The sequence below is a fragment of the Pelodiscus sinensis genome, chromosome 1 (genome assembly GCF_049634645.1).
Source record: "Pelodiscus sinensis isolate JC-2024 chromosome 1, ASM4963464v1, whole genome shotgun sequence".
Taxonomy (NCBI): Eukaryota; Metazoa; Chordata; order Testudines; family Trionychidae; genus Pelodiscus; species Pelodiscus sinensis.
This window is the reverse complement of record NC_134711.1, coordinates 70,227,935-70,240,789: the sequence shown is the minus strand read 5'-3', so window position 1 is coordinate 70,240,789 and position 12,855 is coordinate 70,227,935. Positions and strand designations below refer to the sequence as shown.

The window sequence follows — 12,855 nt, the reverse complement described above, 5'->3', positions numbered from 1 at the left end:
TGGGAAATGGGCACAGCAATGTGGGTGCTGGGCATATCAGTGAGAAGGAAGCTGCACCAACAAAGGTGAGAGAAATAATGAGAACCTGGATGTAAGATTTAGGTGGGAGAAATAATGGATGAAAGATTTAGGTCTTCAGAGAGACAAAGGGTTGACCTTTCAAAATGTTGTTTAAAAAATATTTGAATATATTTTTTTGTTCCTATTGAATGAGAATAGTTACAGTTGGTCCTGCTTTGGAGCAGGGGGCTGGACTTGATGGGCTGGACTTGATGATCTTCTGAGGTTTCTTCCAGCCCTGGGATTCTATAATTCTAGGATTCTAAGAATAATGAACCATAACTCTCCATCATAGTTTGTTTTGGACTTTGAAAAATGAACATGTTGTAGGAAATTCATGAAAATTCAGAGTCCCATGCCTGCACTCAGCATATATTATTCAGTGTTTTTAGCCTGGCCACAAGTATAAACTGTCAAGTCAGGAGTAAGTAAGTATCATTCCTTCTTTGATACGTTTATTAGATTTATTTTTAAAACACTATTTTGATATTACTTATGTTACTGAGATGCATCAGTACTAGCAACTGGAAGTGTGGGACAAGAACATAAATAGAAAAACGCTACTTGGGAAGCACAAGAAATCGGTGAATAGGCAGTGCTATTCATATTGATAACAAAGACAATGAAACCCATATGTGAATTTTATTTATGTGTTAAAACATCTATATATTCCATCAAATATCTATACCTATTCCTTTAACACCCATGAAATCCTGACCCCACTGAAGTTAATCATAAAATTCCCATTTATTTCAATGAGACCATGATTTCAGCAACTGAATTTAAATTTTGAGCTTTTTCTAAATAATGTTATAAAATATCTTCCATTAAATAAATTCCTTTTATATTTTATATTCTACATGATAATGACTGCATTATACCAACTGAAATAAACCAGAGTGCATTCTAAAAGAGGTAATAATGATTTCTTTATTTCCTCCTCAATAAATGTTTACATATGGCTCATGTAGAGAGTTCTTGTTGCTAGATGAGCTACTGTAGATAAATGAAGCAACAATTAGTGAAAGAATGGGGGTGTATATTGAAAAGAGATTTCAAGCCTTACTAATTTTTGGAATAGAGAATAATAGAGGAAAATACAAAACAATAAAAAGACTCTGGAAAAAAACATGTAAAAATTAGATGATTAAGTTTTTACCTCTTCTTTGCAACTTCTACTCCTACTTCCAGTGCAATGATTCAAACTGTCATCAACTAAAATATTTAATTAGCTTTTCACACGCAAAAGATTCATTAGGAGATTCTTTTACAATTTTTCCTTTGTCAACTCTCTTTATAAAGTTTTGGGAAATGCATCCTACAACTTTCCCCATCTCACAGAGTATAAGTATATTTTTTAAGTAATATCTCACAAGTTATATAAATACTACAAGGAGTCCTTTATATAAATTAATATACCACAAGTAGTCCTGCAGTACAGTAAAGACTAATAGATTTCTTTGGGTGTAAGCTTTTGTGGGTAAAAACCATTTTGTGATTAAGTGGTTTTTATCCACAAAAGCTTCTGCCCGAAGAAATCTGTTAGGGATGTCTACACTGCATGGCTATTTTGGGATACCAGAGGTACCCCGAAATAGGTACCCCTTGTCTACACCAGCTGCACATGATTTTTAAATATTTTTTGAAATAATGGGTGTGCTATTTCACCATGCTGGTAAACCTCTGTGTACGAAGGGTTAAGGGATGGCTCAAAATAGTGCATTATTTCAAAATTTGGTGCTGTGTAGACTGCACCAAATTTCAAAATGAGCTTTTTCTAAGTAGATTCAGACTAAGACATGCAATTTGAGTAGCGCAACTGCATATCTTATTTTGAGTTTAGGGTGCTGTGTATACACACACCCTTAGTTCTTAAGATGCTACAGGAGTACTTGTTGTTTTTGCAGACAGAGACTAACATGGTTATCCTTCTGAGACTTGTTGCCATATAAATACTGATTAATGCAGGGGCATAGAATGGCTGAGTTGTTTGAATGAAATTATACATGAAAGATACCATACTTGGTACCCATATATTGCACCATAAAAATATGCACTGTTTTTGTTTAAATAGCTGGGGGTATGTCTACACTGCTACCCTGCTACCCTAGTTCGAACGAGGGTGGCCAATGTAGGCATTCGAAGTTGCAAATGAAGCCTGGGATTTAAATATCCCAGGCTTTATTTGCATGTTCCTGGGCGCCGCCATTTTAAAATGCCCCATAGTTCGAACTACCTGTCCGCGGCTACACGCGGCACGGACTAGGTAGTTCAAATTAAAGCTCCTAATTCGAACTACCATTACTCCTCACTGCCATGCCTAGAAGTGCCAGGTCTTAGCACAAATGAAGCATTGAGTAACCATCAATATAAAAAGAAAATTTTAAGAATGCCATTGTCTCCAGCCCCATGATAAGGGCCTGCAAGGTGATCCCACTCTGAACAAAATGGAGTAGTTATGGACATAGTTTCTGTGTCATTTGGCCCTAAATCTTGCAAGTGAACTCAGCTCCAAAATAGAGAGCAGTGTTATTTAACCCTGCAGTGAATCATGTCCAACAAAGATAGCTCTCTTTCTCATAAAGTGAACTACATGGCTAAGGAGCCAACAGAATTGCCAGAATCCTGAGGTAGTGGTGAGGGGAATAGGGTCTGCAATCCCAGGAAGAATGTGGCCTCAGGTGGTGCCTGGGGCTCCGGTGGTGATTTAAAGGGCCCAGAGTGCTTACTGCAGGGGCAGACTGGCCCGGCGGGATACTGGGAATTTCCCGGTGGGCCGTCCGGCGGCTGCTGGAGGAGGAGCAGGATTTGTGACAGGGCACTGCAGCCCTGCACTTTAAATTCCCCGGCGCCATGTGCCGGCCATGTACAAGGCATTGTGGGGCTGAGGGAACGCATGCGTGGCGTGCTCAAATGCCACGTAACAGGTGAGAGGGGAGATGCCCGGGAGTGGCGTGACATCATGACCCGGGACTTTAAAACCACCCGGCCCAGCTCCAGGTCCAGCATGTGGTCTGGTCTGGAGCCCCGGAAGCACCTGGGGCCCGATTACAGACTCCAGCCCCACAAACTGGAAGGCAGAACCCAGGCAGGGGAGGAGAAGGGGGAAAAATAGGGGGAAAGGGTTTGAGAGGAAGGGGCTTCTGCTAGGAGATGAAAATGCCCTGGGATTCGGGCTCCCCCTGGAGCGCATGCCCCACTCCCCAGCAAGCTGCATAAGCTGCATTTGCGCATGCACCCTCACTGGACAAAAAAGGGGGGGGGCAAAAATTTTTTGCTTGGGGTGGCAAAAAACCTATAGCCGGCCCTGGACACAGGGAAAGGGGGAGGGGCACGTAGGGGTAATGTCAAAAAGGGGGAGGGGCATGCAGGGGTGACGTTAAAAACGGGGAGGGCCATTCTCAACCCATTCCCTGGGCCTATTTTGATTGCCAGTCCACCCCTGGCTGACTGCTACCACAGTAGCAGCAACTGAGAGCCAGCGGCCCTTTGGTATCACCAGGCCTCAAGGCATTTGTCCCCTGTGCCCTCCTGCAGCAGCAGGCCTGTTTATGGCTTACTCTCAACTCTTCCATTTTCTCATCAGTCTAATGGAGATAACAGTGCTCTCCCACATTTACAAAGCACTTTGAGATCCCTGAGGGAAAGGTGCTATGCAAGTATTATCATGACACCAGTGTTAGGAATAGGGCTGTGTGTTGTACTGCTTTTAAATCAGTTCAAACACATGGGGGTCAAAAGTTCGCCCTGAACATCACTGGGTTCACGTTCTGTTTAGGGGATGGAAAGAGAAAAATTCAGGGGGAGAGAGAAGCACATGGAACTGAGGATGGATGAGGACAAATAAATATAAAGATTCTGTAAAGTAAGTAGCTGAGAAGGCAAAGGAAAAAATAAATTAAAAGCGTTGTTCATTTACTTTATTAGGGCACTGGATTAATGTCAGCCTAGCTTTTGAGGGATTTTCGTCTCTTTAATACTTTGCCCAACATAAAACTCAGACTTTTTATTAGTTGTTGTTTTTTAAAACAAAACCTTTCTTGGCAAAATTCACAGCTGTAAATTAAAAGAAGAAATGTTTCAAAAACCAACTAGATGTGTGAACCCTGTGTGTCCTCAAAATAATTTGAAAGGTAAATTAAAAATCTGTCAAATGCCACAAAGTTACTTCTCTCTAACTATGATGTCAATCTTTAACAGGGAGTACTGTACATGAATATAGAAATATAAACACATCCCATTATACTCACAGCTTTGCACTAAGGAAGAGGATTAGTCATAGTTAATTACCAGATTAAAGTGGTGCCACCTACACCATTTGGATTCAGTTCCTCGGCTGGTGTAAATATGTAAAGTCAAGTTTTTCCAAAGCAGGTAGTTACTTAGGGTGATTCAATTTCCGGGTACCCAACTCAAGATATCACCAAGGGGTCTGATTCTTAGGAAGTGCTAAGCATCTGCTGAAGGACCAAAAGATGGGGTCTAAACTATTTCAAAGTCACTACATATGTCTATGCTGCAGTTAAAGAGCCCCAGCTAGTCTGTGTCTGTTGACTTAGGCTAAGGGGACTTTAGTTGTGATATAGCTCTTTGGACTTGTGTTGGAGTCTTGGTTCTGGGACCTTGTGAGATGGAAGAATCTCAAAGCCGAAGCTCTAGCCTAAGCCCGAACATTTAAACAGACCCATGGTCTGTGCCTCGTGAGCCCAAGTTAGCTAACAAAGGCTAGGCATGGGTGTTTAATTGCAGTGTAGACATACCCAGGGATGAACTGAGATAAAATGAACACTTACAGATTAAGGTCAGAACAGATAAGCACAAGATGGGGTATTAATCAGTGTCTGCTATAAAGCACCAAATCACACTAGGGAACAGGATAACCAGCTCCACATTCCAGCTTAGATTGTGTAGGGGAAAAAAGCTGTATGATCACTGGGGACTTCAACCTGAGTGACATATGTGTGAAGTCTCATGTTGTCACTACTAAAATGTCCTTGACATTTCCAAATATTATAGATGACAATTTCCTAACTCAAAAGTATTACATCTAATTTTCTATTAGACCTCATCTTGACAGAGAGGGGGAGTGATAACAACTAATGGTAATTTAGGTACAACTGACCATGACTTGATCACATCTATAATATGCAAACAGAATGAAGTCCAGATTAGTGGCAGATAAGTGGCGCTTTCATAAAGCTTTCACATTAAAGTGTGAATGATAATCAGGAATCATTTAAGAACTAAGGATGTTAAATGCCTACTAACTGACTAATGGAATAGTCGATGCATTTTGCATCAACTATTCGATTAGTTGATAAGGCACCTCTACCTTTGAAGTAGACCAAAGCTCCGTGTGGAGCCTGGGATTAGCTCTACGTGACGCTGCTGCTTTGAAACGCTGCAAGAAGCCTGACGCCAGGCTCCACACAACTTTTCAAAGTGGCAGCGCTGCACAGAGCCCGGAGTCAGAAGGGGACACCCCAGCTGGTCCTGGGCTGCATGTGGCATTTCAAAGTGGCAGCACTGCGTGGAGCCCAGGGTCTGGCCCCAGGCTTCAAGCGGTGCTGCCACTTTCAAATACCCCCTCTGATTTCCCCCCTTGTTGCATCTTTCTGATAGAGGCAGCAAGGGGGGGCGGGGGGAGAGGGGAAGTGAATAGTTGACTATCCTGTTGATTGTCCGATAAGCATTTACTTATCATATAGTCAACTAGTTGACCAGTACTTCACATCCCTATTAAGAACACTTTGTTAGATGCCCCAAAAGACACAATTCCAAAATTGAGGAAAAAACCCATATTGGTTAAAAATCAAGTTTATTTGCAGGGGAAGTGAGGGCAGTGATAAAAATAATACAGAACAAATGGAAAAAAGGGAAGTTGATAGTAATAAGTATAAATCAAAAGTGATAAGGGAAGCCAAGGAACACAAGATAAAATCTAAGGCCAGCTGAGTTAAGAACAACAAAGAATTTTAAAAGTATATTAGGAAAAAAAAAAAAAGAAACCTGACAATGATACTGGTCCATTACCAGAAAGAAATGATAGAATTATCAATAATAATGCTGAAAAGGCAGTAGAATTCAATAATAATTTTTGTTCTGTGTCTGGGAAAGAAAGAAATGTTGTAGTCATATAACAATACTGTTCCCACTGCACTAATCTCTCAAGAGAATGTAAAACATAAAATATCATAGTTAGATAAGTTTACATCATATGGTCTGGATAACGAAAGAGTTGTAAAAGAACTTTCTGAGGAACTCACTGGCCATTAATGTTGATTTTCAACATGGAGCATTAGGTAAGCTATAGAAGACAGGATAATGTCATTTCAGTATCTAAAAAGCATAAACAATACAAAACTGGGCAATTATGGGCCTATTAGCCTGACATTGAGCCTAGGAAGGATGATGAACAATTATGGGATCTGATTAATAGAGAATTAAAAGAGGGCAATGTAATTAGCACAAAAAATGGGTTTCAGTTGCAAGCCATAATAAAAACTGGGTGAGAGTCCAACCCAACTAAATAGTTAGGGACACAGCAGTTCCAACAGCTTTCAGTCTTCACACCATCAGTACATCTTGTCATAAGCATAATTCAAAATGACCTTAGCAAGTTAGAAAAATAGTCAGAGGTAAACAGGATGAAGTTTAATAAAGAGAAATGCAAAGTGCTCCACTTAGGAAGGAACAATCAGTTCCATACATACAAGATGGGAAGCGACTGTCTAGGAAGGAGCATGGCGGAAAGGGATTTAGGGGTTATAGTGGACCACAAGTTGAATATGAGTCAACAGTGTGATGCTGTTGCAAAAAAAGCAAATATGATTCTAGGTTGTATCAACAGGTGTGTTGTAAGCAAAACTCGTGAAGTCATTCTGCCGCTCTACTCTGCACTAGAGTACTGTGTCCAGTTCTGGGCGCCACATTTCAAGAAAGATGTGGAGAAATTGGAAAGGGTACAAAGAAGAGCGACAAGAATGATTAAAGGTCTAGAGAACATGACCTATGAAGCCAAGCTTCATGAACTGGGCTTGTTTAGTTTGGAAAAAAGAAGATTAAGGGGGGACATGATAGCAGTTTTCAAATATCTAAAAGGGTGTCACAAGGAGGAAGGAGAAAATGTATTCCTCTTGGTTTCTGAGGACAGGACAAGGAGCAACGGGCTTAAAGTGCAGCAAGGGAGGTTTAGATTGGACATTAGGAAAAAATTCCTAACTGTCAGGGTGGTCAAATATTGGAATAAATTGCCAAGGGAGGTAGTGGAATCTCCCTCTCTGGAGATATTTAAGAACAGGTTAGATAGACATCTGTCAGGGATGGTGTAGACGGAGCTTTGTCCTGCCTTGAGGGCGGGGGGCTGGACTCGATGACCTCTCGAGGTCCCTTCCAGTCCTATGATTCTATAAGCCTTTCACAGTACCCTATAGCAATAGACTCAAAGATCTCAATCTAGTTAGCTTGACAAAGAGAACTTAGATGACTTTGTTATATACTATAAGTATGCACAAGGGGAGCAAATATTTAATAATAAGGCTCTTCAATATACCAAAGCAAGGTATAATACTATCTAAAGGCTGGAAGTTGAAGCTAAATAAATTCAGTCTAGAAATAAGTCATACATTTTTAAGAGTGATGGTAATTACTTACTGCAACGACTTCTTATGAGTGCAGTGGATTGTCCATGATTGATCATTTTTTTATTAAGATTGGATGGTATTTTTCTAAAGGATCTACTCTAGTAATTATTTGGGGGAAAGTTCTATGGCCCATAGTAGAAAGGATCATCAGAGTAGATGATCACAACAGTCCTGTCTGGTCGTGGAATCTATAACAGGGTAAAGCAAATTGGAAATATGTTTCTAATATTTTCTCTTGCCTTTTGTCATAGGATAGCAGAAACAGCCCCCAAAATCACTAACACATCAAAAGACATAAATATGGCTTTATAAGAATTCATTTCAAGTTTCCCCTGTGTGACCTGTCAACTCTTTGTTTGCCATTTTTTCCAGTTTAAACAACAGCAACCATCTGTTTGGTAAATGTTGCTGACTGGAGTTCTGCACCTTCATGCTTCAAAAGCCAGAACATTTCTGCTGCTGACAGCTGACTGATCACATCCATGCTTGGATTGAGTTTGCTCCTGAAGCATTATGGGTTGGAACTACAATTAAACTTCCTAAGATGCAGCTACTTCCATAGTACTAAGATGCTTCCAATTAAGGCTGAAAAGAACTGGCTGAGGAACATATGGGACAATTATTGACAAAAGTGTAACATAAAGGGATGTTGAATATGTTGTTACAAAATGGAGACGGGGAAGATACAGAAGTCTTCATAACATATCATGTTTGAAATATATCCAAGCTGTGTCAGCTATAAGCATAAAAATAAATGGCAATAACAACAATTACAAGCCAGTAAGCCTAACTTCAGCAACAGGCAAATTGCTTGAAACTATAGGGAAAAAACAGAAAATCAGACACACACAGAGATAACTACATAGCTTTCATAAAGGGAAATCACATCTCATCAATATAATATAAGTCTTAGAGGGGTCCACAAGCATGTGGACAAAATTGATCTAGTTGATAAGTTGATATGGTGTACTTGGACTTTTCAGAAAGCCTTTGACAAGGTCTCCAACAAAGAGACTTAAGTCTTGGGATAAGAAGGAAGGAGGACAGCTCATGGATCAGTAAGTGGTAAAAAGATAGGATATTAATGGGGTTTTATCCCAACAAAGAGATGTAAACAGCAGGATCTGCCAAAGATCTGTACTGGGATATGTGCTGTTCAACATATATTATAAATGACCTGGAAAAGGAGAGTGAACAATGGAGTGGTAAAATTTGGAAATGACACAAAATTATCAAGGTAGTTAAGTCCAAAGCTGACTGTAAAGATTCACAAATGGATTTCACAAAACTGGGTGACTGGACAACAAATGGCAAATGAAATTCAATGTTGATAAATGCAAAGTAATGCAGATTAGAAAAAAATAAAGAAAATTATGGGGTATAAATTAGCTGTTACCACTCAGATATTGAAGTTATTGGGGATAGTTATCCAAAAACATCTGCTCGATGTATAATAGCAGTGAGAAAAGCTAACAGAATGTTAAGAACCATGAGTAGAGGATAAAAATACCCAGTAAAAGTCACTACCCAAATACATGACTGGATTATGGCATGTAGTTCTAGTCCCCTCCATCTAAAAATAAATATTAGAATTGAAGAAACACAGAAAAGGGCAACTAAAATCATTAGAGGTATGAAAATGCTTCCAGAAGAGGAGAGACCAGAAGCAAGGGTCACTTGATGAATTAATAGTAAGCAGGTTTAAAACAAATGAAAGGAAGTATTTCACAATTTCACACAACACAACATTAAAGTGGATGCTGTGAAGGCCAGAAGTAGATCTGGGCTCAAAAAAGAGTTGGATAAATTCAAGGATGATAGGTCCACTAATGTCTATTAGCCTAGATGGTTATGAGCACAACCACATGATCTGGATGTTCTTACAACCTCTGGTCTGGCTACAAAAACAAGAAAGGATACTGGGCTAGACAGACCATTGGTCTGACCAAGTATGGCCACTCTCTTCTTATTTTATACATATTTTCATTTATTTCCAAACATTCTGCTTCATTCATGTTAGAATTTAGACTTCTAGCATTTGTATACAAGCACCTGTACATTTTGTCAATATTCAGTTTCTTGCTTCATTTGTTATATTTTAAATGGGACTCTTTTATATATGACTGTTCTTCACTGGCTCCTACCAGCACTTTACAACTTCTTTCATGTCCTCTTTCCTACAGTATAGAGTTCCCCCTTTTAGTGGATGCCTCCACTCAAACCATATGCCCTTATGCACTTGTCAGTTCGTTCCCAGCTTTTAATTTAAAAAGCATTATATGCCAGCAATCTGGGTTTTTGTTGTTGTTGTTTAGGTAGAGTCAATCCTTTTTATATAGGTTCCTGCTTTCCCCCTTTTCCTAAAAACCTAAATCTCTCCTTCCGACCCCATCATCTCTTCCATTCATTGAGACCTGTAGTTCTGTCTTCCAGATCCTGGGTGTGAAACTGGAAGTATTTCATAGCATGCTACCATGGAGGTTGCGGACTCTGATTTTTTTACATAGAAGCCCAAATTTGGTCTTCAGGACATGTCTCTTACCTTTCCCTATGAACTGGTACCTCCACTGCTATCACAACCACTAACTTCTCTCCAGCACTGTGCATAAATCTGCCTAGATGCCACCTTCACATCCTGCAGGCAATTCACCATGTAGTTCTTCTGATCTTCAAAATCTCAAATATCTACATTTGTAATAATCAATCCCCCCCACACACACTAACACTATCAGAGTCTTCTTAGTACGTGGGATTCCCTTTCCTAGAAGTATTGCCTAAGTGCAAGAGGATCGTGGAATCTTATAATCATAGTGTTGGAAGAGACCCCAGGAGGCCATTGAGTCCAACCCCCTGATCAAAGCAGGACTAACCCCAACTAAATCATCCTAGCCAGGGTTTTGTCCAAACTAGGACTTAAAAACCTCTAGGGATGGGAGATTCCACCACTTCCCTAGGTAACCCATTCCAGGGCTTCACCACCCTCTGAGTGAAATCGTTTTTCCTAATATCCAACCTAGACCTCCCCCACTATAACTTGAGACCATTGCTCCTTGTTCTGCCACCCGTCACTACTGAGAACAGCCTCTCTCCATCCTCTTTGGAACCTCCCTTCAGGTAGTCGAAGGCTGCTGTCAAATCCCCCCTCACTCTTCTCTTCTGTAAATTAAACAAGCCCAAATCCCTCCGTCTCTGCTCATAAATCTCTCCTCATGAGGATAATGTAACATTATCTGAAAGGAGGTTATGAACTTTGGGATCGTTCATCTATACTTCAGTTTGTTGGTCTCCTTGAAAAACTTTACTATTCCTTAACAGGATACAGCCTACCAAACAGGGTGTGGGAAAGCTCTATCGTGGCATAGCTTTCTCTATGTACTGTTCTGTCTCCCTTTGCTCTTCCACTTTAGCTATTCAGCAATTCTGATCTCAAGACTCTATATGGTGACTCTAAGGGCCAACAGCAGCTTGTGTTATATGCACACATATGCCTTTTGCCTATGAGACAGGCAATCATGTAGGCACATTTGGAACAGTAACTTGGATAGCCCCACTCTGCTGCTAGACTTCTGGCTGTATCATTTTCATTCTTACAAGGCTATTTTTTTTGAGGCATGAGGGGGATAGAGGGTTCTTGGCCTAAGTTTGGAGTATATGTATTAAGTGTAACTGCTTCTCACACTTCCTTGCTAAACTCCCTCTCAAAATTCCCATTTGCAGCTTGTGGCACTGGCTTTTTAAACCCATGATCTCTCAATGTTAGGTGCTCACCCCTGCTTTTCAAGGAATCCTAAAAGGATGAGGGATCAAAGGATTGGAGGCTGGAGCCTCCTTAGTAAGCTCTCAGCCTAGCCTAGCAGACCACTTGACTCAATATACAGCTCCCATAACAGACCACACGGTATTCTTTAATCAGCCAGAAATACAGCAAACAAATAAGCACACAAAAAACAAAACCAACTAACAGACAAGTTCACCTGAAGGAAAACAGTTTTTCCTTCTTCATTTGGAAAACCTCCTCCTAAAATTTCCATTTGCTGCTCCTGTTAGCAAGCTGCATTTTCATTAAGCAGACAGAATATTAGGAGCTGAAGGTGTCACCTAAGCCAACCCCAAAGCCACAGAGCCAAGTAAAAAGAGACAGCAACCAACTAAACTAAACAGGCCTGAAGATGTGCCTTCCTACAATTTCGTGGACATAGACAGGAGAAGAGTATAAACATTCTGAAGTGAACCTTCCTCTCCCACACAAATATCCTTTGCTACCCTGCAAATTCTCTACAGCTTATCCTGGCCATCTCTATAAACAAGCTATTATAAACAGCTATGAATAATGGAGAAGACTCAAGAAGAAACCAGTCAAAGGAAATCTTGCCAAAAAACTCCACAAGGATTGGTGAAAGAAAATTAACTAAAACACTGCCAAAGGATTAGATTTTAAAACTATTCTAATGATTTTATTGGAACATTGAAATACAATTGTAATTTAAATTATTAATAATCAAATTGTGAGATCATGTATTCCTGAGAGGAAACACTGGTAAACACGTAAATGCTGGGATTCAATTTGCTTTGAGAGTCCTAATACTTGTAATTGGACTGTTTTAAGACAGCTCCTTAAAGACTTCCTCTATGTAATTCTTTTAAATATTTTCTTTGATTTCATGGGATTAAGATTGCTTATTTTGCCCAATTATCACTTGTCTGGTTATTAATAACCAGGATAAGACAACTTTTCTTAAACAATTTCTTTTGATCATTTATAAACATTCTTAGGCTATGTGTAGACTATGGGGGGTTTGCGGGATACCAGAGGTATCCCACAAAACCCCCACCACATCTGCTTTTTTTCCATGGAAGAGCAAACATGCTCTTTTGGGGAGCCATGGATACCTCGTTTCATGAGGCATAAGGGCTCCACCGAAAGAGGAGACTTTTCTGCCATTTGGCCCCTCCGAAAAAAAAAAGCAGAAAAAGCTACACAAAATGTGGAGTGCATTTTATGTAGCTTTTTCCTCAAAAATGTTGCAGTCTAGATCTAGCCTTAGTTATTTTAGGATATACTAAGGCTATGTCTAGACTACAATGATTTATTGGAAAAAGGTACACAAATTGCGCTCATAGCCAAATTTCAGAAATAAATTCCTCTTTTGGA

The 12,855-nt window shown here is 40.0% G+C and overlaps 1 protein-coding gene across 2 annotated transcripts in view; it reads right to left on the bottom strand.

The window, feature by feature from the left end:
- SYT1 (synaptotagmin 1) overlaps positions 1 to 12,855 on the bottom strand; it is a 520,808-nt gene that overhangs the window by 264,052 nt on the left and 243,901 nt on the right. The gene's annotated exons all lie outside the window — the stretch shown is intronic.